General features: G+C 42.9%; 15 non-coding genes across 15 annotated transcripts; 5 read left to right on the top strand and 10 right to left on the bottom strand.

Moving 5' to 3' along the window:
* Positions 1–10,407: 10,407 nt before the first annotated feature.
* Positions 10,408–10,481, bottom strand: trnat-ugu. The gene has a single exon. It is a non-coding gene; the product is annotated as a tRNA-Thr (tRNA).
* A 116-nt stretch (positions 10,482–10,597) lies between these two features.
* trnat-cgu lies at positions 10,598–10,671 on the top strand. The gene has a single exon. It is a non-coding gene; the product is annotated as a tRNA-Thr (tRNA).
* A 364-nt stretch (positions 10,672–11,035) lies between these two features.
* On the bottom strand, positions 11,036–11,109 carry trnat-agu. The gene has a single exon. It is a non-coding gene; the product is annotated as a tRNA-Thr (tRNA).
* Positions 11,110–13,516: 2,407 nt separating this feature from the next.
* Positions 13,517–13,590, bottom strand: trnat-ugu. The gene has a single exon. It is a non-coding gene; the product is annotated as a tRNA-Thr (tRNA).
* Positions 13,591–13,707: 117 nt separating this feature from the next.
* Positions 13,708–13,781, top strand: trnat-cgu. The gene has a single exon. It is a non-coding gene; the product is annotated as a tRNA-Thr (tRNA).
* Positions 13,782–14,146: 365 nt separating this feature from the next.
* trnat-agu lies at positions 14,147–14,220 on the bottom strand. Its single transcript has one exon. It is a non-coding gene; the product is annotated as a tRNA-Thr (tRNA).
* Positions 14,221–16,627: 2,407 nt separating this feature from the next.
* trnat-ugu lies at positions 16,628–16,701 on the bottom strand. Its single transcript has one exon. It is a non-coding gene; the product is annotated as a tRNA-Thr (tRNA).
* A 117-nt stretch (positions 16,702–16,818) lies between these two features.
* On the top strand, positions 16,819–16,892 carry trnat-cgu. Its single transcript has one exon. It is a non-coding gene; the product is annotated as a tRNA-Thr (tRNA).
* A 364-nt stretch (positions 16,893–17,256) lies between these two features.
* trnat-agu lies at positions 17,257–17,330 on the bottom strand. Its single transcript has one exon. It is a non-coding gene; the product is annotated as a tRNA-Thr (tRNA).
* A 2,406-nt stretch (positions 17,331–19,736) lies between these two features.
* trnat-ugu lies at positions 19,737–19,810 on the bottom strand. The gene has a single exon. It is a non-coding gene; the product is annotated as a tRNA-Thr (tRNA).
* A 116-nt stretch (positions 19,811–19,926) lies between these two features.
* Positions 19,927–20,000, top strand: trnat-cgu. Its single transcript has one exon. It is a non-coding gene; the product is annotated as a tRNA-Thr (tRNA).
* A 364-nt stretch (positions 20,001–20,364) lies between these two features.
* trnat-agu lies at positions 20,365–20,438 on the bottom strand. Its single transcript has one exon. It is a non-coding gene; the product is annotated as a tRNA-Thr (tRNA).
* A 2,406-nt stretch (positions 20,439–22,844) lies between these two features.
* Positions 22,845–22,918, bottom strand: trnat-ugu. Its single transcript has one exon. It is a non-coding gene; the product is annotated as a tRNA-Thr (tRNA).
* A 116-nt stretch (positions 22,919–23,034) lies between these two features.
* Positions 23,035–23,108, top strand: trnat-cgu. Its single transcript has one exon. It is a non-coding gene; the product is annotated as a tRNA-Thr (tRNA).
* A 364-nt stretch (positions 23,109–23,472) lies between these two features.
* trnat-agu lies at positions 23,473–23,546 on the bottom strand. The gene has a single exon. It is a non-coding gene; the product is annotated as a tRNA-Thr (tRNA).
* Between the last annotated feature and the right edge of the window lie 1,533 nt (positions 23,547–25,079).

Consider the following 25,079-nt stretch of genomic DNA (forward strand, 5'->3'; position numbering starts at 1 on the left):
TTAATTAAAAATATTAAGTAGGCTGAACTCAATTTTTATCAATTTGTTATTAGAACTCAATTTAAGTAAGTTACCACAACTCAATTTATTTGAGTTGTCTTAACTTAGAAAAACTAAATAAGCTGGAAATTTTGCTTCTCAGTGCGGAAGGATGAAAGATGTGTTTTGAAAATGCTACATCACTACCATCCTCCTCCCTCGTGGATCAGTCCGCATGTTCATGGTGCCAGCATTTGTTATGGAATATGTTGAGCAAACCTGGAGAAGCTTCAGCTCAAGATATTATTGTTGTCATTGCTGTGGATCTTTACCTGATACACTGACTTGGTGAGTAAATGTTTACTCTTATTCAAACTGATTTTGTGGCTTCTCTTAGTTTAGCACCAGGTTTGTAATCTTGCTAGCTAGTTAGTGTTAGCCTAGCATTGCTGCTGCCGCTGGGCTCATGTTACTTAAAAATTAACACCACAGCCTTAAAAACCTTATATAAAAATATGTCTGTGAAATTTTTCTGTTGATTGTTTAAAATAAAAAAAATGAGAAAAGAGCCCAGACAAAATTTTTCGGGAGTTGCAGCCGTTAGGGGTGGGGTGTATTTTCAATCCATAGCCATAACTAACTAACTATATATATCATGTTTAACCTGAGTAGCATAAGACCGCAGGGGGGTTGAAAACGATACGCCAGGAGTTAGCTGTGCTCGCCGGCTGTATCGAGCCTTGGTCAGCTATCATGCTGGTGGATAATAGAGCTCTCTGAAAATATGTGATATTTTGATAAATTAAGTAGATATTTGAGCATTACATAGCTACATTCTCGCCTGAAAATATCTTAATAGTTTATTTTGTGACCCAGAAAGGGTAGTCTGGGGAAAAGGAGGATCGCATTTGTCGGCCGCAGTTGTCGGAGCCTGTGTATGCATACTTGTGTGTACTTGTGGACTTGTTGCCTTGAGGCGACTTTTGTTGTGATTTGGCGCTATATAAATAAAATTGAATTGAATTGAATTGTAATACGTTGGAGACCAAGTACTGTTCCAATTCAAAGTACACATGAAGTCGAGAACGCGAAAAATTCTGCGAATTGTTTTTGCCCCATTTTATCGAGCATGTATCGGTGGTGACTTGTGTGGACTTGGAGCGACTTGGTACAGCTAAATATCCCAAAATGCATTTCGTCCAAAACTCAAACGTGGCAATGGTGGAGGAGCGCGGCTAAAAAACTTTTAAATATTACTTTGTCTGGGTCACAAAATAAACTTTTAAAAAATTAAAAAATAAAATTTTCAGGCAAGAATGTAGCTGTGTAAAGTTCAAATATCTGCTCGATTTATCAAGACATCACATATTTGTAAAAATGCTCCGACGTTTTCGGAGACATCTATTTTTTTAAATGCTTTGTGGCAGCTTTTGAACATCTAATTCAATTCAATTCAATTTAATTCAATACTCATCAATTCAATTTTATTTATATAGCGCCAAATCACACCAAATGTCGCCTCAAGGCGCTTCATAGGTACAGAGAAAAACCCAACAATCATATGACCCTCTATGAGCAAGCACTTTGGTGACAGTGGGAAGGAAAAACTCCCTTTTAACAGGAAGAAACCTCCGGCAGAACCAGGCTCAGGGATGGCCATCTGTGGCATCTATTAATGTCAAATCTAGCCTTTCTTTAACAACATAAGCAAACTGCTTTTATATTTAACCGACTCTTCTGTTTAATTACATTTTAAATACTAATAATAACAACAATAGTATTTATTTTGTTAATAAATGTGTTTAAAAACAAGTTTTGTTGTGAAAGCTATAATCCAGACTAGTGGCCTGTTAAATGGTTAATGTCTAGGTTGGCTTTATACTTGAGAATAAAGTAATTTAGTTTGTCCTTTTAAAAAATTAAGTTAAATTCCACAGTTGAATCATAAGAAACATTGTGTTACATATAAACCCTGCCATATTTTAGATCCGGTCCTTTTGCTTATTAGAAACTTTATATATTGGTAGTTAACTTTTAACTAGCATGTTATGATTATATTTAAATTAGGTGGTCTTTTTTCAAACACATATCTTTTCAGGCCTAAACTGACCGTGCCAATACTACACATTCAGACACAGTAGTAGATGGTGTTTTTAATACTATATGTGTTAGTCTAATTTGGTTGTATGGGGCCTACATTGACCTTCTGTGTTGTAAGTTATTATAACTGCACAGCCATTAAGGATCAACTCAGTTTCTGTTTTTTCTCCCTCTGCTTGCTTCTTACTGTCTTTGAGGCTCGGGACCAGCACTCCTGCTGTTGGACAGAAAGACATCAGTAAGTATTTTGGTTTTCCAACACATTAGCAACTGTCAGTGACATTTATATTAATCAGGCTGAACTTTAATCATACTTTAGATCAGCCTGTTTTACTTATTGTTTTGTTTGTGATTTGGTTTGGGGAAGTTGTTTCTTCACTGATCTTTTCCTGTCTTCTGTTATTAGACTTGAGATATGACTGCACTATGCTGTTGCTGGTGACCACAGTTAATTCTACAAGACATGCTGTGTAAGTAAAAAAACAACAACAGTTTGGTCTGCATTTCTTGAAAGATCACATCCCCTAAACTTAGTTGAGAGGATCTACACTGTATATAGTGAAGTCTGCAAGTTTTCTAACAGCAAAATCTGTTTTGTGCCCAAAATCATTTTGCACATTATTAGAATGAAAGTTATTGGCCATGTTTGCATAGCCCTTTTTAAAATGATGCTTTCATGACATTATTGTGTGTTGGGTGGTGGTCAGGGCTATGCAGACTGACAATTTGGGACATTGAATGTCACCTCTCCGGTGGGGAGGGAGCCTGAGATCGTCTAAATTGGAGTCTGTTTTATACCAAATGCAGAAAAAAATGTTTTAAGAAAGCAATTAAGTTCATCCATCCATTCGCTTCCACTTATCCTTTTCAGGGTCGCGGGGGGCGCTGGAGCCTATCCCAGCTGTCATAGGGCAAGAGGCAGGGTACACCCTGGACAGGTCGCCAGTCTGTCGCAGGGCCAACACACAGGGACAGACAACCATTCACACCTAGTGACAATTTCGATTATCCAATTAACCTATCCCCACAAGCTGCATGTCTTTGGACAGTGGGAGGAAGCCGGAGTACCCGGAGGGAACCCACGTAAACACGGGGAGAACATGCAAACTCCACACAGAAAGACCCTGGCCTGATGGTGGAATTGAACTCAGGACCTTCTTGCTGTGCGGCAACAGTGCTAACCACCGTGCCACCGTGCTGCCCACAGCTGTTTAGTTTTCTGTATTTATTTATGTTGGAAGTGATAGCAGAGCTGTACGTTTTCATTTTTTCAGAAATCTCTCATTCAGAACATATATATATATTATATTATATATTATCTTTAGATGGAAGCTAGCAAGCTAATGGAAGATGGAAGCAATTAAGTTCATGTTCCAAAAAATATGATTGTTTGCTTGCAGGACACCAGGAGAGATGAGTCCTCCGTCACAGATGGTGTGGTCAGTGAAGATGGTCGCCTGCAGGTTCAAGCTCATTGCATCTCCAACCCACATCCACTGCCACTGTACTTAAGGGAAGTTAAAGACTTTCTTCTGCACCTACATTTGGATCACCTCGATCCATGACAGTCATTCAGGCAGTAATGCCTGGACTGGAAACAAGCATCCTTAAAATAATACAACATTCCAGCTCATGTGTTGGAATGAAAAACAAATGTGTTGTTTAAATCAGAGACTGCACTTGTGACAGAACAACAAATATTTTATTTTGATTATATAAGTAATGTAAGTACAAAACAAACTGTGGTAGACCTAAACTTATTTTCAGAATAATTACATCTGAGACTTTGTTTCATTGTAAGATTATAACAGTGATGGCAATATAATTGTTTGTTGTTCAGAAGAACAGTGTCCAGTATGTTGGCTGTTATATTTTTTTGCATTTGAAAATAAAAGTTGGGCTGATTTTAACATCATTACAAAAAGTGTTGTTAATTATTTTTAATCACATTCAGGTTACCACAAATTGTTTTTTCATTTAGTTGAACTTAACATGTTTGTCAGTAGGTAAACAATTAGTATTGTACAGTCAGAGATATCAAATTATTCTTAATACTGCAGACTTGCAATGAGTAAGTTGTCCTAACAGTCATCTTAAGTAAGTGTATTAAAAATAATAAATGACAGATTTAGATATATTTTCATAAACTATTCATTTACCACATCAATAAACAGCATGGCAGGACAAAATATTTTTTCTAACATGGCAACCTTTAAAAAGTGAAAGGAGACAGAAGGCGAGACCAAGACCAAGACAAAAAAGACTAACTTTTGTTTGCTGTTGAGGGCTGACATGATGGTACTGACTGACCCCAAAGTCATCTGACAAAACAGCGATCACCTCCAACAACTGTCTAAAGAATGGGAAATATGTAACTGTTTCAGTTATACTTCATATATAGATAAAATTGTAACATCAAACTGAAGATTATAAACTTGAAATTGCATCATGTCCTATTGTATTGCATCACAGTCACGTTCATTTATGCTGTCTAGGTACTTGCTTATTTGTGCATCAGTGCTCGAGTCCTGGCTTGTGCTGCATTGCAACCTAAATGCCTTGTGAAAGAAGACGTTGTTTTGGGGGTGGCGCTGAGTCACTATCCGATAATTCTGTGTCCTCTTCTGTTGGTGCTGCAGGTGCATCTCTGTCTACCTCTGTGATCAAAAGGTCTGGAAAAGGGTGCACACACACGCACACACACCCACACACACACACACAAAGACAGGATTAGACAGGATGCTTCTAATGATGCTATAAAACCAAAGACAGTGATAATAAGTGGAACAACAAAAACAACAATAACAATAAATAATTATTATTATACAGTCACCTATTAATGACTTTTTAAGTTCATCTCTGAACCTCTTCAGTGCTGGTCTGGTTTCACCATTTTGGACATCTAAATCTACCCAGGTCAGTCCAAACTGGGGGTCGAGCATGGTGGCAAGGAAGTAGATCCGATGACTAAACGGCTCTTCTGGATCCTTTTCGTCCATGCAAATCTGCCTGAAAATTCCAGGGAACCGTTTCTCTAAGGATCTTTTCAGTGCCCTGACTATAGTTACGACCTGGGGCATTTATACTTCCATCTTTATAAGATGATTCTTCAAGTCCAGAACAGTGGGGACCACCATGCTAATAGTCACCTCATGATCACCTTCTGTAAGGTCTATTGCCTCAGAAAAAGGCTCAAGCAAAGCACAAAGGTCTTTCAGCTGAGCCCACTCCCGGGCTGAAAACACTAAATTCTCTATATCGCTGCACATTTCAGTGATGGCCCTGTGGTCAAGTGTGATTAGAGCCTTTAACTATCTGTAGGTGCTATTCCAGCGGGTGCTGTTTGCTGCTGGGATGGACTTATTGGAGCCAAAGTGTGTCTCAAACAAGTCTTTGTGGTTACTACTGCTGTGCAGCAGGTTTGTAAACTTGCTGGCTTTGGCAATGGCTCTAGCTATTACCTTTACCTCTTTCATTCTATCATTGATTACGAGTTGCAGCGAGTGGGCGAAGCAAGAAAGACGTTCACCCGTTGACCATGGAACCGAATCTTCTGCATCCTCCCACATTGTTTCATCATCGAGGTCATCACTGCTGTCACCTTCAGGGTGCTCTACTTCTGGCATCCTGACTTTAAAGGCCCGCTTCATATTGGCTGCATTATCCGTCAGAATGTAACTTATTTTATGGCCAATGCCATACTCTTTAACTATGCTGTCAAATGCTGAGGCGATTCATTCGCCGCAGTGCTTCCCTGTGAAACGCCTACAGTCAAGCAAAAATGATTGTAAACTGTAAGAGTCCTTGTTCTTGCAGGCAACATGAGCAGTAACTCCCAGGAAAGTACGAAGCCTCCAGTCAGACCAGAGGTCTGTTTTTATTGCTACATTTGGCTGGACTTCCAGGGCTTTGATTATGTCACCCTTCACTTTAGTGACAAGGTGAGGTATCAGCTTCTCTGTCAAGGTGGTCCTAGACACAGGAGGGTATTTGCTATCCAAGACATTCAGGAAGTATCTAAAATGTGGATTTTCAATGATAGACAGGGGGAGAGAGCATCCAACTATAAGGTCCTGGAGGATGGACTGGGTGATGGCCTTTTGCCTGGGTGAATTTGGGGAAAATAAGTGGATGCTTGGAGCAAACAATGATAATTGAGGCTGTGTGGGATTGACCGCTATCACTGATGTTGCAGATCCTGCTTTGTACTCCAAGTACCTACAAAACAGGGAAATAGGAATCTGTAAAATATCTGTTTCTATTTAACCACAAAAACTACTAATCTTACAAGCACAGTAATTTTAAACCTATCAATTAGGGAAGACCTTTACATACAAAATAACCTAATCCAATCCAGTGTGACACATATATAGATCATTAGGCACAACTAGTAATAATGAAAATACTGGAGTGTTCAGGGTTGCAAGACCTTAAATAACAAGAACAGAAAAACAGTTGAATGGAATCTACAAAAGACAAAATGTCTGTGCATTAACTTTGCATATTGCATTAAGCCTCCTCATGCCAGTCAGCTATCAGACACAGCTGTATTGAGAAGAAACTACTCAATAAAGTCTGAAGTTACACCAATACAAAATAACTGTGTCTAATAATGACATGCTGCAATAGCCCCTACACACTGGAGTGGTTTAGTAGGGCAACATAGTAGAAAACACCTAAGAAAGTCATAGTCAAAGATCCTTAAGTTCGATTTAAGAACTTTGGGACTCAGTTTTGCGATCTGTGCTTATCTGGACCAGAGCCATAGACCACTCTGATCTGAGCTTCACTGTCGAGAATGCCGCTGTTAGCCGAGCAATGTTATAGGGACACTCTTGAAACGCCCGTCCTTACTTACGAGTCAGCAACCACATAAATATGCCCATTAAAGTCGACAACAAACCACACCATACCAGCCCTTAAAGTGCTCACTGAAATGGTTTCGATATATTTCTGCTCAATGAATTCAACAAAATACCTAAAGTTAGTGAAAACTGTTTAAGTAGCTGATAGCCACTGCTAGCGCTAGCTACCTGTACATAGCATGTAACGTAATGTTAGTTACAATCTTCACAAGTTAAGTCCGCAGGGACGGTTGCAAAAAAACTGTCCCTACATAATTTATACCGCTTGAAGAACACATCATAAATAACAATATTACATAAACATTACCTGGTCATCTGAGGTTGGAAAGGTAGTTAGAAGAGTTTGAAGATGGATAGATGGCTACTGGCTAGCTTACCTTTGAGGGTGTTTGCACTCCAGGTGCCTGGTGAAGGTTGTCTCGGTCAAGGAGACTTTGCAAAACCTGCACTTTGCCGAATGCTTCTTTTTTGCATTTCCCGAAAACTCTTTGTGTTCTATGAACGCAAATTTTATGACAGACGAAGTCGCTGACATTTCTGTGACTTACTGACCGGGCATACTGCACAATCTAACGGGTTGCATTTAGTTGTGTTTGAAGGGCGCGAAAGGCGAAATAATAATATGCCACAATGTGGAGGGATTTGAGCATAGCTGAGCCACTGTGTGTCGCTGTGTGAGAGCTGAGCAGATAAAGGAAATTAAGTGAGGAGCCGGCTCAGCTCATTGGGAGTCGACTATTCTGATTCACTACAAAGCACTATCTAAGCACGGCTCTTAGAGCTAAAGTTTTTGCGCGTGATACATTATCGAACGTTACGTTTTGTGTCATGGATACTGTTGACTCCATATCTCCCAACCACTATGTTGATCTGAGACAGCAAGACCGAGACAGCGAGACCAAGACAAGACCGAGACAAAAGTCCGTCAAAACCAAGACGAGACCAAGACCATGTAAAAGTGGTCTCGAGACATCCAACTCTACCTACCTGCCCCCCTGGCAGCACTTTGCTAGATCCGCCCCTGCACAGTTACCAGCTGTCAGCTACGTAAAAAAAGGATCCTGGTGTTATTTGTCTCTCAGAAACAGTTCTTAACTTCCCTTCAACTCATCCATGTCACCTAAAAGGTAAACCTGTTTCTCCATCACCTGTTCAGCTCTGATGATTCAGTAAGGACATCTCCTGGTTTCATCTTCATGTTTCCCTCTCACCAGATAACCAAACCGACATCATGACCAGCAGCTTTTACAGCTGTGGCTCCAGCAAACATCAGCTGATACTAGAAAATAATAAATTCTAACAACAGCTGATCAAGCTTAAACATGCTGCTGTTGTTTAACGTGACCTCCGCTGGTTTCTTCTTTCTCACACAAAGTGGGTGATAATCAAACGAGAGAGAAAAGCTGATCAGCTGATCATTGATCAGTTTCATGATTGAAATAACAACAGGGGAGGGAGGGGAGAGAATGAGAGCAGAAGACACAGCTGTGCTGCATCAAGACAGAATAACTCCAACTTTGTGTCTTTTTCATTGTAGCTAAAGTCCGGTACAAATCGCGTTCCTTTTGAGCTCAGTACGAAGCACATAATATTTTCTCTGAATACGAGACGATTCCGCTTTTTACGGGACAGTTGGCAACTCTACTAACTAACCTTATGAATAAAATAAAGTTAACTATCAGTAACATCATAGCACCCACCCAGCTGTATAGAAACTCCGTCATGCTAGCTAGTACGCAGTACGTGTTATGGTAACTGACTGTAAAAATGCCTGGTATGCCCGATGGCCAGTCCAGCTATGACTGCAGCCTGTGTAATATTTGATGTGTCATAATTTATTCCAGTCTATCTTGCAAATACATATTTGCGTTGCAATGTCATGCACAAACACACACAACTATTAGATCCTTAAGGTCAAACCAGTGTCATTCTTTTGGTCCACTGCAGTGTAGTAGTCAAAAAAGAAGAAGTGAAGTGGCCACAAATGGCCACTGTGAGTACAAGAAAACAATTATTAGAAGATAATGTGTTAAATTTGCTTAGATGAGAGGGTCCAGCAGTAAATCAGAGGAATCGGGAAAGACTTGTCTGTGTGTTTCAGTTTGGCTTAGCTTTAGGCCTGAGAGTGTGTGTAACTGTGTAGAGGGAAAGGAATTTATTGACACGGGTGTCTGCCTGTCATAAAAGGAGACAGGAAGCTACAGTTGGGGGATGCTGATGCTGATGCTTGTACCTGAATTTAATAAAAGCTCATAATTGTCATAACATAACTTAGAAGTAGGTTTGCAGGAGACTCTTCACATGCTTAGCTGTAAATGTAAGGCAACAAGAGGCCAATGGCCTAGTGCAGGGGTCGGCAACCTGCGGCCCTGATTTGCAGACACTGTGCGCAGAGGTTCAGGAGCAGAAGTCCCATTGTAAACATATCACGGCAAACCCGACGATGTTTCCATGAACATACTTTTCAGCATCTCTTTATAGACCACTTTTCACACACGGTTGCTGTACGCATACAGCCAGCTGTCGCTTTTCAGCTCACAGCCCGACATATATCAACAACAACACAACAGCATAGATAGCACAGACTTTAAGGCGGCGAGGCGTGATTGCGGGTGCCGCTCAGGTGCGTCTGCCTCCCCTCCAGGGGCGCTGCAGACCACGCCCCGCCACACACATTAACCAGGTAAAATACATATTTAGGCAGAATTTTGCAAATATCTATTTTTCATCTTTCAGCAGCATGGTGCTTTTTTTCCAATTATTTTTTAAAAGTCAGTTCAAGGCTCCAAAAGCCCAAAAACGATATAAGGGTAACAACAGTTTTTGTTTGCTACATGGATCATTTTAGTTCAGCTGGGTGTCTTTCCTTTTGTTATATTTCTTTAAGAGTTCAAAATGTGTTAATTACATAAATAAAATGTCATTTTTTCTTTGTAGCACTTCATGGATTTCATAACCAACACACCTTCTTTATTCACACAAAGCATAAAGGTAAAAAACAATATATACAGTGTTATCTTCATTTTAGATGTCAAAAAGCATTTGCAGCTCCCAGTGTTTTCTTTTGCGTGGAAACCGGGTCCAAATGGCTCTTTGGGTGTTAATAGAGAACACTACGGCATTTATTTTAACACAACACCTAACAGTCGTACCTTCTCTTATGAGGAACTCTAATGATTTGCAGAATCTTGACAATACTTTTGGGACAAAAGCTTAATATAACCCTGCCTCAGCCAGTTTCTATATTGGTCCGTTTACATCTGTTGTTACAGTTGGGCAGTTTGATGTTTTAGTACACTTTGAGTATGGAATCTTTTCACCTGCATGTGGAGCACAGCTGTTGGGGTGTCCTTTGCTAAATCTTTAGTGCCTCCACACTTGAGATTCAACAACTTACTTTCTTCTATTTTGACATTAAGGAAAGCTTGCCTACACAGATTCTCTTATTTTGAAACAGCTCAACAGGCACTGCTGGGATTTGAACCCAGGATCTCCTGTTTACAAGACAGGTGCTTTGACCGGCTAAGCTACAGTGCCTCCTTCAGGGAAGGGAAAACCAAGTAAATCAGAACCTCTGCAGACACAGTTTTGAATGGGTTGCTGACATTTTTCCCCACCAGCTGTTGGACAGTAGCCAGAGCAACACAGCTCAAGGCGCTGTGGCTTAGCTGGCCAAAGCACCTGTCTCGTAAACAGGAGATCCTGGGTTCAAATCCCAGCAGTGCCTTGCCTCCCTACCAATGCCATTACATTTCATTAACGAGTGCTGATGGCGGGAAGCATTGGGAGTTATGCTTTCTGTCCTTCATTTCTAAGAAGAGGATATAATGAAAATTTAGACATGCCCAAGACATCAATATCGGGTGAACAACCCTCAGAAGCTCCAGTAGGGGTTTAATGCCTGGGACCCTCCAGCATTTGTTCTAGAACTGACGAATCTTCTTGGATGAGGTGAAAAGAAGTTTTGAAGCTTTCAAGAGTACCGTGAGGTGGATAACTCAGCACATACACAGACTTTCAAAGATTTCCTAACTCCAAGATTAAGAATGCAATCAACACTGTGAAGAAGATGGTTTCCAAAGGTAACAGGAAGGCACTGCTGGGATTTGAACCCAGGATCTCCTGTTTACTAGACAGGCGCTTTGACCAGCTAAGCCACAGCGCCTCCTGCTGTCATGCAAACTGATCGTACCTGGTATTAGCTGGTACTGCAGAAGGAGATGAGTTCAATTTTGTAACTTTTGTGCACTATAAATGTAGGATATGGTTAAATAGTCCAACAAGTAACTTCCTGTTCCTAACTTCTTCAATGACCTGAGTGGAAACATCATAAGGTGAAGGAGAATCTTTTGAGACTGATTCAACAGGGTGAGTCTGAACAAGTTGTCCCAAAATGTCTCCGGTAGCTGACGTTTTGTGGACTTTACTCCAGCCAGTCTTTTGTGGTCGCAATCTGGTCGTCTTCTTTGGGTCCATTTGGTAATACATTAGGGTTATTATAGGGCAGAGAATGGCAGTGCTCTAATCATTGCCGGTTTCTGAACAATCATTCCCAGCTAAATCAACTGCTGGTGAGTTTGCAGGTTTAGACCGTGTTGCTTTGGATGCTGTCTCTTCCACAGTGGGTGGGAGATACCGACAAGGCAAGAGCCGGTCTCTGTGTAGCACTCTTTCAGGCCCATCTGTTCCTTCAGGCACCACAACAGAAACAGGAGAGTCCTGAATCTGTCTGATTACGGTGGACACGGTTCGGCTCCACCGATCAGCGATTTTGTGCTTACCCTGATGGCAACAGTCCTCAAAACAACTCTATTTTCCTTGGCAAGGGTGGATTCCCGCACTTTACTGTCAAACCTTTGTTTGATTCGCAAAGCACTCTTTTGACTGTGCTCAATGGCTAACTGGTAGCTTTCTGCAAGACTCTCTCAGCTCTTCAGATTTAATTTCTGTTCACGTAGCCAATCGGAAAGAGACATCTGCAGTAGGGGGCATGGCCCAGCTACATCAGTTTGACAGGAATCTGCTGGTATTGCAGAGCCTCCAATAGCCAAACATTGTACTCGTGCAGACGATGGTACTGCTGCCTCCTCCTCAAGAGTTGAAGAATACTCATGTCTCTTGCATACTGCCTTTACCGCCTCAGTTGGAAAATCAGGCTCTTTGTTGCGGCGCAAGAGTTGTGCAGTAAAGCCTTCAATGCCATTTTCCTCATCATTAGAACTCTGATCAGATATATCACAGGCATGCAGATACGGACGTCTCAACAGCCCATCTGCATCTTGGTTGTTCTTCCCAGCGCTATACTCAATATCAAAATGAAAAGTGGAAAGTACGGCCAACCAGCGATGCCCTACTGCGTCCAACTTTGCAGATGTTAAAACGTATGTGAGTGGATTATTGTCTGTCATCACTGTAAATTTTGCTCCACAGAGATAGCGGAAAACGTTCTGGGTGACAGTCCACTTGACAGACAGGAAGTCAAGCTTGTGTGCAGGGTACCTTTGCTCGGACTTGGAGAGATCCCTACTGGCATAGGCAATGACTCTTAACTTGCTCTCCTGTTCTTGTTATAAGGCTGCACCGAGAACGTGGGCGCTTGCATCGGTGTGCACAATATAATGTTTCTTTGGATCTGCAAACCCAAGAACAGGAGCTGTTGTGTGAGCTTGTGAATCAATGTCTTAAAAGTATCTTCAGAGGTTGGGGTCCATTTTTCATGAAAAGGCTTTTGAGATCCGCGACTTGTAGAAACCTTGCGGTTTCTGCCAGACAGACTGGATTTTCTCTTCAGTGGGAGGCAACCAGCGCTTAAGTGATTAAGGGGTGTTGCAAGCTTGGAATAGTCTTTTATAAACCTCCTGTAATATCCAGTGAACCCAAGGAAAGACTTAAGCTACTTGATGTTAGCTGGTCTTGGCCGGGTAGTGAGGGCAGCTGGATCTGTTTTGACCCTTCTGATGATACAACACGGCCGAGATATTGGACAGATGTCCCAAGAACTGACATTTCTCTGGCGACAGCTTTAAAGTAAATTCTTTCATCCTATGGAGGACCTTCAGCGATCGTTCCTCATGGTTCTCAAGTGTAGCTGAGAAAAGAGTGACATCATCAAGAAAAACCAAGACCTGACTCAAATTCCTGCTGCCTATACACTTTTCCAAAACATAAGAGGAAACAAGAAAACTAGAACACCTTCTTATGCTGTTTTTAATAGAGAACACTACGGCATTTATTTTAACACAACACCTAACAGTCGTACCTTCTCTTATGAGTAACTCTAATGATTTGCAGAATCTTGACAATACTTTTGGGACAAAAGCTTAATATAACCCTGCCTCAGCCAGTTTCTATATTGGTACGTTTACATCTGTTGTTACAGTTGGGCAGTTTGATGTTTTAGTACACTTTGAGTATGGAATCTTTTCACCTGCATGTGGAGCACAGCTGTTGGGGTGTCCTTTGCTAAATCTTTAGTGCCTCCACACTTGAGATTCAACAACTTACTTTCTTCTATTTTGACATTAAGGAAAGCTTGCCTACACAGATTCTTCTCTATTTTGAAACAGCTCAACAGGCACTGCTGGGATTTGAACCCAGGATCTCCTGTTTACAAGGCAGGTGCCTTGACCGGCTAAGCTACAGTGCCTCCTTCAGGGAAGGGAAAAACCAAGTAAATCAGAACCTCTGCAGACACAGTTTTGAATGGGTTGCTGACATTTTTCCCCACCAGCTGTTGGACAGTAGCCAGAGGAACACAGCTCAAGGCGCTGTGGCTTAGCTGGCCAAAGCACCTGTCTCGTAAACAGGAGATCCTGGGTTCAAATCCCAGCAGTGCCTTGCCTCCCTACCAATGCCATTACATTTCATTAACGAGTGCTGATGGCGGGAAGCATTGGGAGTTATGCTTTCTGTCCTTCATTTCTAAGAAGAGGATATAATGAAAATTTAGACATGCCCAAGACATCAATATCGGGTGAACAACCCTCAGAAGCTCCAGTAGGGGTTTAATGCCTGGGACCCTCCAGCATTTGTTCTAGAACTGACGAATCTTCTTCGGATGAGGTGAAAAGAAGTTTTGAAGCTTTCAAGAGTACCGTGAGGTGGATAACTCAGCACATACACAGACTTTCAAAGATTTCCTAACTCCAAGATTAAGAATGCAATCAACACTGTGAAGAAGATGGTTTCCAAAGGTAACAGGAAGGCACTGCTGGGATTTGAACCCAGGATCTCCTGTTTACTAGACAGGCGCTTTGACCAGCTAAGCCACAGCGCCTCCTGCTGTCATGCAAACTGATCGTACCTGGTATTAGCTGGTACTGCAGAAGGAGATGAGTTCAATTTTGTAACTTTTGTGCACTATAAATGTAGGATATGGTTAAATAGTCCAACAAGTAACTTCCTGTTCCTAACTTCTTCAATGACCTGAGTGGAAACATCATAAGGTGAAGGAGAATCTTTTGAGACTGATTCAACAGGGTGAGTCTGAACAAGTTGTCCCAAAATGTCTCCGGTAGCTGACGTTTTGTGGACTTTTACTCCAGCCAGTCTTTTTGTGGTCGCAATCTGGTCGTCTTCTTTGGGTCCATTTGGTAATACATTAGGGTTATGATAGGGCAGAGAATGGCAGTGCTCTAATCATTGCCGGTTTCTGAACAATCATTCCCAGCTAAATCAACTGCTGGTGAGTTTGCAGGTTTAGACCGTGTTGCTTTGGATGCTGTCTCTTCCACAGTGGGTGGGAGATACCGACAAGGCAAGAGCCGGTCTCTGTGTAGCACTCTTTCAGGCCCATCTGTTCCTTCAGGCACCACAACAGAAACAGGAGAGTCCTGAATCTGTCTGATTACAGTGGACACGGTTCGGCTCCACCGATCAGCGATTTTGTGCTTACCCCTGATGGCAACAGTCCTCAAAACAACTCTATTTTCCTTGGCAGGGTGGATTCCGCACTTTACTGTCAAACCTTTGTTTGATTCGCAAAACACTCTTTTGACTGTGCTCAATGGCTAACTGGTAGCTTTCTGCAAGACTCTCTCAGCTCTCCAGATCTAATTTCTGTTCACGTAGCCAATCGGAAAGAGACATCTGCAGTAGGGGGCATGGCCCAGCTACATCAGTTTGACAGGAATCTGCTGGTATTGCAGAGCCTCCAATAGCCAAACATTGTACTCGTGCAGACGATGGTACTGCTGCCTCCTCCTCAAGAGTTGAAGAATACTCATGTCTCTTGCATACTGCCTTTATCGCCTCAGTTGGAAAATCAGGCTCTTTGTTGCGGCGCAAGAGTTGTGCAGTAAAGCCTTCAATGCCATTTTCCTCATCATTAGAACTCTGATCAGATATATCACAGGCATGCAGATACGGACGTCTCAACAGCCCATCTGCATCTTGGTTGTTCTTCCCAGCGCTATACTCAATATCAAAATGAAAAGTGGAAAGTACGGCCAACCAGCGATGGCCTACTGCGTCCAACTTTGCAGATGTTAAAACGTATGTGAGTGGATTATTGTCTGTCATCACTGTAAATTTTGCTCCACAGAGATAGCGGAAACGTTCTGGGTGACAGTCCACTTGACAGATAGGAAGTCAAGCTTGTGTGCAGGGTACCTTTGCTCGGACTTGGAGAGACCTCTACTGGCATAGGCAATGACTCTTAACTTGCTCTCCTGTTCTTGTTATAAGGCTGCACCGAGAACGTGGGCGCTTGCATCGGTGTGCACAATATAATGTTTCTTTGGATCTGCAAACCCAAGAACAGGAGCTGTTGTGTGAGCTTGTGAATCAATGTCTTAAAAGTATCTTCAGAGGTTGGGGTCCATTTTTCATGAAAAGGCTTTTTGAGATCCGCGACTTGTAGAAACCTTGCGGTTTCTGCCAGACAGACTGGATTTTCTCTTCAGTGGGAGGCAACCAGCGCTTAAGTGATTAAGGGTGTTGCAAGCTTGGAATAGTCTTTTATAAACCTCCTGTAATATCCAGTGAACCCAAGGAAAGACTTAAGCTACTTGATGTTAGCTGGTCTTGGCCGGGTAGTGAGGGCAGCTGGATCTGTTTTGACCCCTTCTGATGATACAACACGGCCGAGATATTGGACAGATGTCCCGAAGAACTGACATTTCTCTGGCGACAGCTTTAAAGTAAATTCTTTCATCCTATGGAGGACCTTCAGCGATCGTTCCTCATGGTTCTCAAGTGTAGCTGAGAAAAGAGTGACATCATCAAGAAAAACCAAGACCTGACTCAAATTCCTGCTGCCTATACACTTTTCCAAAACATAAGAGGAAACAAGAAAACTAGAACACCTTCTTATGCTGTTTTTAATAGAGAACACTACGGCATTTATTTTAACACAACACCTAACAGTCGTACCTTCTCTTATGAGTAACTCTAATGATTTGCAGAATCTTGACAATACTTTTGGGACAAAAGCTTAATATAACCCTGCCTCAGCCAGTTTCTATATTGGTCCGTTTACATCTGTTGTTACAGTTGGGCAGTTTGATGTTTTAGTACACTTTGAGTATGGAATCTTTTCACCTGCATGTGGAGCACAGCTGTTGGGGTGTCCTTTGCTAAATCTTTAGTGCCTTCACACTTGAGATTCAACAACTTACTTTCTTCTATTTTGACATTAAGGAAAGCTTGCCTACACAGATTCTCTTATTTTGAAACAGCTCAACAGGCACTGCTGGGATTTGAACCCAAGATCTCCTGTTTACAAGACAGGTGCTTTGACCGGCTAAGCTACAGTGCCTCCTTCAGGGAAGGGAAAAACCAAGTAAATCAGAACCTCTGCAGACACAGTTTTGAATGGGTTGCTGACATTTTTCCCCACCAGCTGTTGGACAGTAGCCAGAGGAACACAGCTCAAGGCGCTGTGGCTTAGCTGGCCAAAGCACCTGTCTCGTAAACAGGAGATCCTGGGTTCAAATCCCAGCAGTGCCTTGCCTCCCTACCAATGCCATTACATTTCATTAACGAGTGCTGATGGCGGGAAGCATTGGGAGTTATGCTTTCTGTCCTTCATTTCTAAGAAGAGGATATAATGAAAATTTAGACATGCCCAAGACATCAATATCGGGTGAACAACCCTCAGAAGCTCCAGTAGGGGTTTAATGCCTGGGACCCTCCAGCATTTGTTCTAGAACTGACGAATCTTCTTGGATGAGGTGAAAAGAAGTTTTGAAGCTTTCAAGAGTACCGTGAGGTGGATAACTCAGCACATACACAGACTTTCAAAGATTTCCTAACTCCAAGATTAAGAATGCAATCAACACTGTGAAGAAGATGGTTTCCAAAGGTAACAGGAAGGCACTGCTGGGATTTGAACCCAGGATCTCCTGTTTACTAGACAGGCGCTTTGACCAGCTAAGCCACAGCGCCTCCTGCTGTCATGCAAACTGATCGTACCTGGTATTAGCTGGTACTGCAGAAGGAGATGAGTTCAATTTTGTAACTTTTGTGCACTATAAATGTAGGATATGGTTAAATAGTCCAACAAGTAACTTCCTGTTCCTAACTTCTTCAATGACCTGAGTGGAAACATCATAAGGTGAAGGAGAATCTTTTGAGACTGATTCAACAGGGTGAGTCTGAACAAGTTGTCCCAAAATGTCTCCGGTAGCTGACGTTTTGTGGACTTTTACTCCAGCCAGTCTTTTGTGGTCGCAATCTGTGCGTCTTCTTTGGGTCCATTTGGTAATACATTAGGGTTATGATAGGGAGAGAATGGCAGTGCTCTAATCATTGCCGGTTTCTGAACAATCATTCCCAGCTAAATCAACTGCTGGTGAGTTTGCAGGTTTAGACCGTGTTGCTTTGGATGCTGTCTCTTCCACAGTGGGTGGGAGATACCGACAAGGCAAGAGCCGGTCTCTGTGTAGCACTCTTTCAGGCCCATCTGTTCCTTCAGGCACCACAACAGAAACAGGAGAGTCCTGAATCTGTCTGATTACAGTGGACACGGTTCGGCTCCACCGATCAGCGATTTTGTGCTTACCCCTGATGGCAACAGTCCTCAAAACAACTCTATTTTCCTTGGCAAGGGTGGATTCCCGCACTTTACTGTCAAACCTTTGTTTGATTCATAAAAGCACTCTTTTGACTGTGCTCAATGGCTAACTGGTAGCTTTCTGCAAGACTCTCTCAGCTCTCCAGATCTAATTTCTGTTCACGTAGCCAATCGGAAAGAGACATCTGCAGCAGGGGCATGGCCCAGCTACATCAGTTTGACAGGAATCTGCTGGTATTGCAGAGCCTCCAATAGCCAAACATTGTACTCGTGCAGACGATGGTACTGCTGCCTCCTCCTCAAGAGTTGAAGAATACTCATGTCTCTTGCATACTGCCTTTACCGCCTCAGTTGGAAAATCAGGCTTTTGTTGCGGCGCAAGAGTTGTGCAGTAAAGCCTTCAATGCCATTTTCCTCATCATTAGAACTCTGATCAGATATATCACAGGCATGCAGATACGGACGTCTCAACAGCCCATCTGCATCTTGGTTGTTCTTCCCAGCGCTATACTCAATATCAAAATGAAAAGTGGAAAATACGGCCAACCAGCGATGCCCTACTCGTCCAACTTTGCAGATGTTAAAACGTATGTGAGTGGATTATTGTCTGTCATCACTGTAAATTTTGCTCCACAGAGATAGCGGAAAACGTTCTGGGTGACAGTCCACTTGACAGACAGGAAGTCAAGCTTGTGTGCAGGGTACCTTTGCTGGGACTTGGAGAGACCTCTACTGGCATAGGCAATGACTCTTAACTTGCTCTCCTGTTCTTGTTATAAGGCTGCACCGAGAACGTGGGCGCTTGCATCGGTGTGCACAATATAATGTTTCTTTGGATCTGCAAACCCAAGAACAGGAGCTGTTGTGTGAGCTTGTGAATCAATGTCTTAAAAGTATCTTCAGAGGTTGGGGTCCATTTTTCATGAAAAGGCTTTTTGAGATCCGCACTTGTAGAAACCTTGCGGTTTCTGCCAGACAGACTGGATTTTCTCTTCAGTGGGAGGCAACCAGCGCTTAAGTGATTAAGGGGTGTTGCAAGCTTGGAATAGTCTTTTATAAACCTCCTGTAATATCCAGTGAACCCAAGGAAAGACTTAAGCTACTTGATGTTAGCTGGTCTTGGCCGGGTAGTGAGGGCAGCTGGATCTGTTTTGACCCCTTCTGATGATACAACACGGCCGAGATATTGGACAGATGTCCCGAAGAACTGACATTTCTCTGGCGACAGCTTTAAAGTAAATTCTTTCATCCTATGGAGGACCTTCAGCGATCGTTCCTCATGGTTCTCAAGTGTAGCTGAGAAAAGAGTGACATCATCAAGAAAAACCAAGACCTGACTCAAATTCCTGCTGCCTATACACTTTTCCAAAACATAAGAGGAAACAAGAAAACTAGAACACCTTCTTATGCTGTTTTTAATAGAGAACACTACGGCATTTATTTTAACACAACACCTAACAGTCGTACCTTCTCTTATGAGTAACTCTAATGATTTGCAGAATCTTGACAATACTTTTGGGACAAAAGCTTAATATAACCCTGCCTCAGCCAGTTTCTATATTGGTACGTTTACATCTGTTGTTACAGTTGGGCAGTTTGATGTTTTAGTACACTTTGAGTATGGAATCTTTTCACCTGCATGTGGAGCACAGCTGTTGGGGTGTCCTTTGCTAAATCTTTAGTGCCTCCACACTTGAGATTCAACAACTTACTTTCTTCTATTTTGACATTAAGGAAAGCTTGCCTACACAGATTCTCTTATTTTGAAACAGCTCAACAGGCACTGCTGGGATTTGAACCCAGGATCTCCTGTTTACAAGGCAGGTGCTTTGACCGGCTAAGCTACAGTGCCTCCTTCAGGGAAGGAAAAACCAAGTAAATCAGAACCTCTGCAGACACAGTTTTGAATGGGTTGCTGACATTTTTCCCCACCAGCTGTTGGACAGTAGCCAGAGGAACACAGCTCAAGGCGCTGTGGCTTAGCTGGCCAAAGCACCTGTCTCGTAAACAGGAGATCCTGGGTTCAAATCCCAGCAGTGCCTTGCCTCCCTACCAATGCCATTACATTTCATTAACGAGTGCTGATGGCGGGAAGCATTGGGAGTTATGCTTTCTGTCCTTCATTTCTAAGAAGAGGATATAATGAAAATTTAGACATGCCCAAGACATCAATATCGGGTGAACAACCCTCAGAAGCTCCAGTAGGGGTTTAATGCCTGGGACCCTCCAGCATTTGTTCTAGAACTGACGAATCTTCTTGGATGAGGTGAAAAGAAGTTTTGAAGCTTTCAAGAGTACCGTGAGGTGGATAACTCAGCACATACACAGACTTTCAAAGATTTCCTAACTCCAAGATTAAGAATGCAATCAACACTGTGAAGAAGATGGTTTCCAAAGGTAACAGGAAGGCACTGCTGGGATTTGAACCCAGGATCTCCTGTTTACTAGACAGGCGCTTTGACCAGCTAAGCCACAGCGCCTCCTGCTGTCATGCAAACTGATCGTACCTGGTATTAGCTGGTACTGCAGAAGGAGATGAGTTCAATTTTGTAACTTTTGTGCACTATAAATGTAGGATATGGTTAAATAGTCCAACAAGTAACTTCCTGTTCCTAACTTCTTCAATGACCTGAGTGGAAACATCATAAGGTGAAGGAGAATCTTTTGAGACTGATTCAACAGGGTGAGTCTGAACAAGTTGTCCCAAAATGTCTCCGGTAGCTGACGTTTTGTGGACTTTTACTCCAGCCAGTCTTTTTGTGGTCGCAATCTGGTCGTCTTCTTTGGGTCCATTTGGTAATACATTAGGGTTATGATAGGGCAGAGAATGGCAGTGCTCTAATCATTGCCGGTTTCTGAACAATCATTCCCAGCTAAATCAACTGCTGGTGAGTTTGCAGGTTTAGACCGTGTTGCTTTGGATGCTGTCTCTTCCACAGTGGGTGGGAGATACCGACAAGGCAAGAGCCGGTCTCTGTGTAGCACTCTTTCAGGCCCATCTGTTCCTTCAGGCACCACAACAGAAACAGGAGAGTCCTGAATCTGTCTGATTACAGTGGACACGGTTCGGCTCCACCGATCAGCGATTTTGTGCTTACCCCTGATGGCAACAGTCCTCAAAACAACTCTATTTTCCTTGGCAGGGTGGATTCCGCACTTTACTGTCAAACCTTTGTTTGATTCGCAAAGCACTCTTTTGACTGTGCTCAATGGCTAACTGGTAGCTTTCTGCAAGACTCTCTCAGCTCTCCAGATCTAATTTCTGTTCACGTAGCCAATCGGAAAGAGACATCTGCAGTAGGGGCATGGCCCAGCTACATCAGTTTGACAGGAATCTGCTGGTATTGCAGAGCCTCCAATAGCCAAACATTGTACTCGTGCAGACGATGGTACTGCTGCCTCCTCCTCAAGAGTTGAAGAATACTCATGTCTCTTGCATACTGCCTTTATCGCCTCAGTTGGAAAATCAGGCTCTTTGTTGCGGCGCAAGAGTTGTGCAGTAAAGCCTTCAATGCCATTTTCCTCATCATTAGAACTCTGATCAGATATATCACAGGCATGCAGATACGGACGTCTCAACAGCCCATCTGCATCTTGGTTGTTCTTCCCAGCGCTATACTCAATATCAAAATGAAAAGTGGAAAGTACGGCCAACCAGCGATGGCCTACTAAATCCAACTTTGCAGATGTTAAAACGTATGTGAGTGGATTATTGTCTGTCATCACTGTAAATTTTGCTCCACAGAGATAGCGGAAAACGTTCTGGGTGACAGTCCACTTGACAGATAGGAAGTCAAGCTTGTGTGCAGGGTACCTTTGCTCGGACTTGGAGAGACCTCTACTGGCATAGGCAATGACTCTTAACTTGCTCTCCTGTTCTTGTTATAAGGCTGCACCGAGAACGTGGGCGCTTGCATCGGTGTGCACAATATAATGTTTCTTTGGATCTGCAAACCCAAGAACAGGAGCTGTTGTGTGAGCTTGTGAATCAATGTCTTAAAAGTATCTTCAGAGGTTGGGGTCCATTTTTCATGAAAAGGCTTTTTGAGATCCGCACTTGTAGAAACCTTGCGGTTTCTGCCAGACAGACTGGATTTTCTCTTCAGTGGGAGGCAACCAGCGCTTAAGTGATTAAGGGGTGTTGCAAGCTTGGAATAGTCTTTTATAAACCTCCTGTAATATCCAGTGAACCCAAGGAAAGACTTAAGCTACTTGATGTTAGCTGGTCTTGGCCGGTAGTGAGGGCAGCTGGATCTGTTTTGACCCCTTCTGATGATACAACACGGCCGAGATATTGGACAGATGTCCCGAAGAACTGACATTTCTCTGGCGACAGCTTTAAAGTAAATTCTTTCATCCTATGGAGGACCTTCAGCGATCGTTCCTCATGGTTCTCAAGTGTAGCTGAGAAAAGAGTGACATCATCAAGAAAAACCAAGACCTGACTCAAATTCCTGCTGCCTATACACTTTTCCAAAACATAAGAGGAAACAAGAAAACTAGAACACCTTCTTATGCTGTTTTTAATAGAGAACACTACGGCATTTATTTTAACACAACACCTAACAGTCGTACCTTCTCTTATGAGTAACTCTAATGATTTGCAGAATCTTGACAATACTTTTGGGACAAAAGCTTAATATAACCCTGCCTCAGCCAGTTTCTATATTGGTCCGTTTACATCTGTTGTTACAGTTGGGCAGTTTGATGTTTTAGTACACTTTGAGTATGGAATCTTTTCACCTGCATGTGGAGCACAGCTGTTGGGGTGTCCTTTGCTAAATCTTTAGTGCCTTCACACTTGAGATTCAACAACTTACTTTCTTCTATTTTGACATTAAGGAAAGCTTGCCTACACAGATTCTCTTATTTTGAAACAGCTCAACAGGCACTGCTGGGATTTGAACCCAAGATCTCCTGTTTACAAGACAGGTGCTTTGACCGGCTAAGCTACAGTGCCTCCTTCAGGGAAGGGAAAACCAAGTAAATCAGAACCTCTGCAGACACAGTTTTGAATGGGTTGCTGACATTTTTCCCCACCAGCTGTTGGACAGTAGCCAGAGGAACACAGCTCAAGGCGCTGTGGCTTAGCTGGCCAAAGCACCTGTCTCGTAAACAGGAGATCCTGGGTTCAAATCCCAGCAGTGCCTTGCCTCCCTACCAATGCCATTACATTTCATTAACGAGTGCTGATGGCGGGAAGCATTGGGAGTTATGCTTTCTGTCCTTCATTTCTAAGAAGAGGATATAATGAAAATTTAGACATGCCCAAGACATCAATATCGGGTGAACAACCCTCAGAAGCTCCAGTAGGGGTTTAATGCCTGGGACCCTCAGCATTTGTTCTAGAACTGACGAATCTTCTTGGATGAGGTGAAAAGAAGTTTTTGAAGCTTTCAAGAGTACCGTGAGGTGGATAACTCAGCACATACACAGACTTTCAAAGATTTCCTAACTCCAAGATTAAGAATGCAATCAACACTGTGAAGAAGATGGTTTCCAAAGGTAACAGGAAGGCACTGCTGGGATTTGAACCCAGGATCTCCTGTTTACTAGACAGGCGCTTTGACCAGCTAAGCCACAGCGCCTCCTGCTGTCATGCAAACTGATCGTACCTGGTATTAGCTGGTACTGCAGAAGGAGATGAGTTCAATTTTGTAACTTTTGTGCACTATAAATGTAGGATATGGTTAAATAGTCCAACAAGTAACTTCCTGTTCCTAACTTCTTCAATGACCTGAGTGGAAACATCATAAGGTGAAGGAGAATCTTTTGAGACTGATTCAACAGGGTGAGTCTGAACAAGTTGTCCCAAAATGTCTCCGGTAGCTGACGTTTTGTGGACTTTTACTCCAGCCAGTCTTTTGTGGTCGCAATCTGGTCGTCTTCTTTGGGTCCATTTGGTAATACATTAGGGTTATGATAGGGGAGAGAATGGCAGTGCTCTAATCATTGCCGGTTTCTGAACAATCATTCCCAGCTAAATCAACTGCTGGTGAGTTTGCAGGTTTAGACCGTGTTGCTTTGGATGCTGTCTCTTCCACAGTGGGTGGGAGATACCGACAAGGCAAGAGCCGGTCTCTGTGTAGCACTCTTTCAGGCCCATCTGTTCCTTCAGGCACCACAACAGAAACAGGAGAGTCCTGAATCTGTCTGATTACAGTGGACACGGTTCGGCTCCACCGATCAGCGATTTTGTGCTTACCCCTGATGGCAACAGTCCTCAAAACAACTCTATTTTCCTTGGCAAGGGTGGATTCCCGCACTTTACTGTCAAACCTTTGTTTGATTCGCAAAGCACTCTTTTGACTGTGCTCAATGGCTAACTGGTAGCTTTCTGCAAGACTCTCTCAGCTCTCCAGATCTAATTTCTGTTCACGTAGCCAATCGGAAAGAGACATCTGCAGCAGGGGCATGGCCCAGCTACATCAGTTTGACAGGAATCTGCTGGTATTGCAGAGCCTCCAATAGCCAAACATTGTACTCGTGCAGACGATGGTACTGCTGCCTCCTCCTCAAGAGTTGAAGAATACTCATGTCTCTTGCATACTGCCTTTACCGCCTCAGTTGGAAAATCAGGCTCTTTGTTGCGGCGCAAGAGTTGTGCAGTAAAGCCTTCAATGCCATTTTCCTCATCATTAGAACTCTGATCAGATATATCACAGGCATGCAGATACGGATGTCTCAACAGCCCATCTGCATCTTGGTTGTTCTTCCCAGCGCTATACTCAATATCAAAATGAAAAGTGGAAAGTACGGCCAACCAGCGATGCCCTACTGCGTCCAACTTTGCAGATGTTAAAACGTATGTGAGTGGATTATTGTCTGTCATCACTGTAAATTTTGCTCCACAGAGATAGCGGAAAACGTTCTGGGTGACAGTCCACTTGACAGACAGGAAGTCAAGCTTGTGTGCAGGGTACCTTTGCTGGGACTTGGAGAGACCTCTACTGGCATAGGCAATGACTCTTAACTTGCTCTCCTGTTCTTGTTATAAGGCTGCACCGAGAACGTGGCGCTTGCATCGGTGTGCACAATATAATGTTTCTTTGGATCTGCAAACCCAAGAACAGGAGCTGTTGTGTGAGCTTGTGAATCAATGTCTTAAAAGTATCTTCAGA

This window comes from Oreochromis aureus, linkage group 3, assembly GCF_013358895.1.
Source record: "Oreochromis aureus strain Israel breed Guangdong linkage group 3, ZZ_aureus, whole genome shotgun sequence".
Taxonomy (NCBI): Eukaryota; Metazoa; Chordata; class Actinopteri; order Cichliformes; family Cichlidae; genus Oreochromis; species Oreochromis aureus.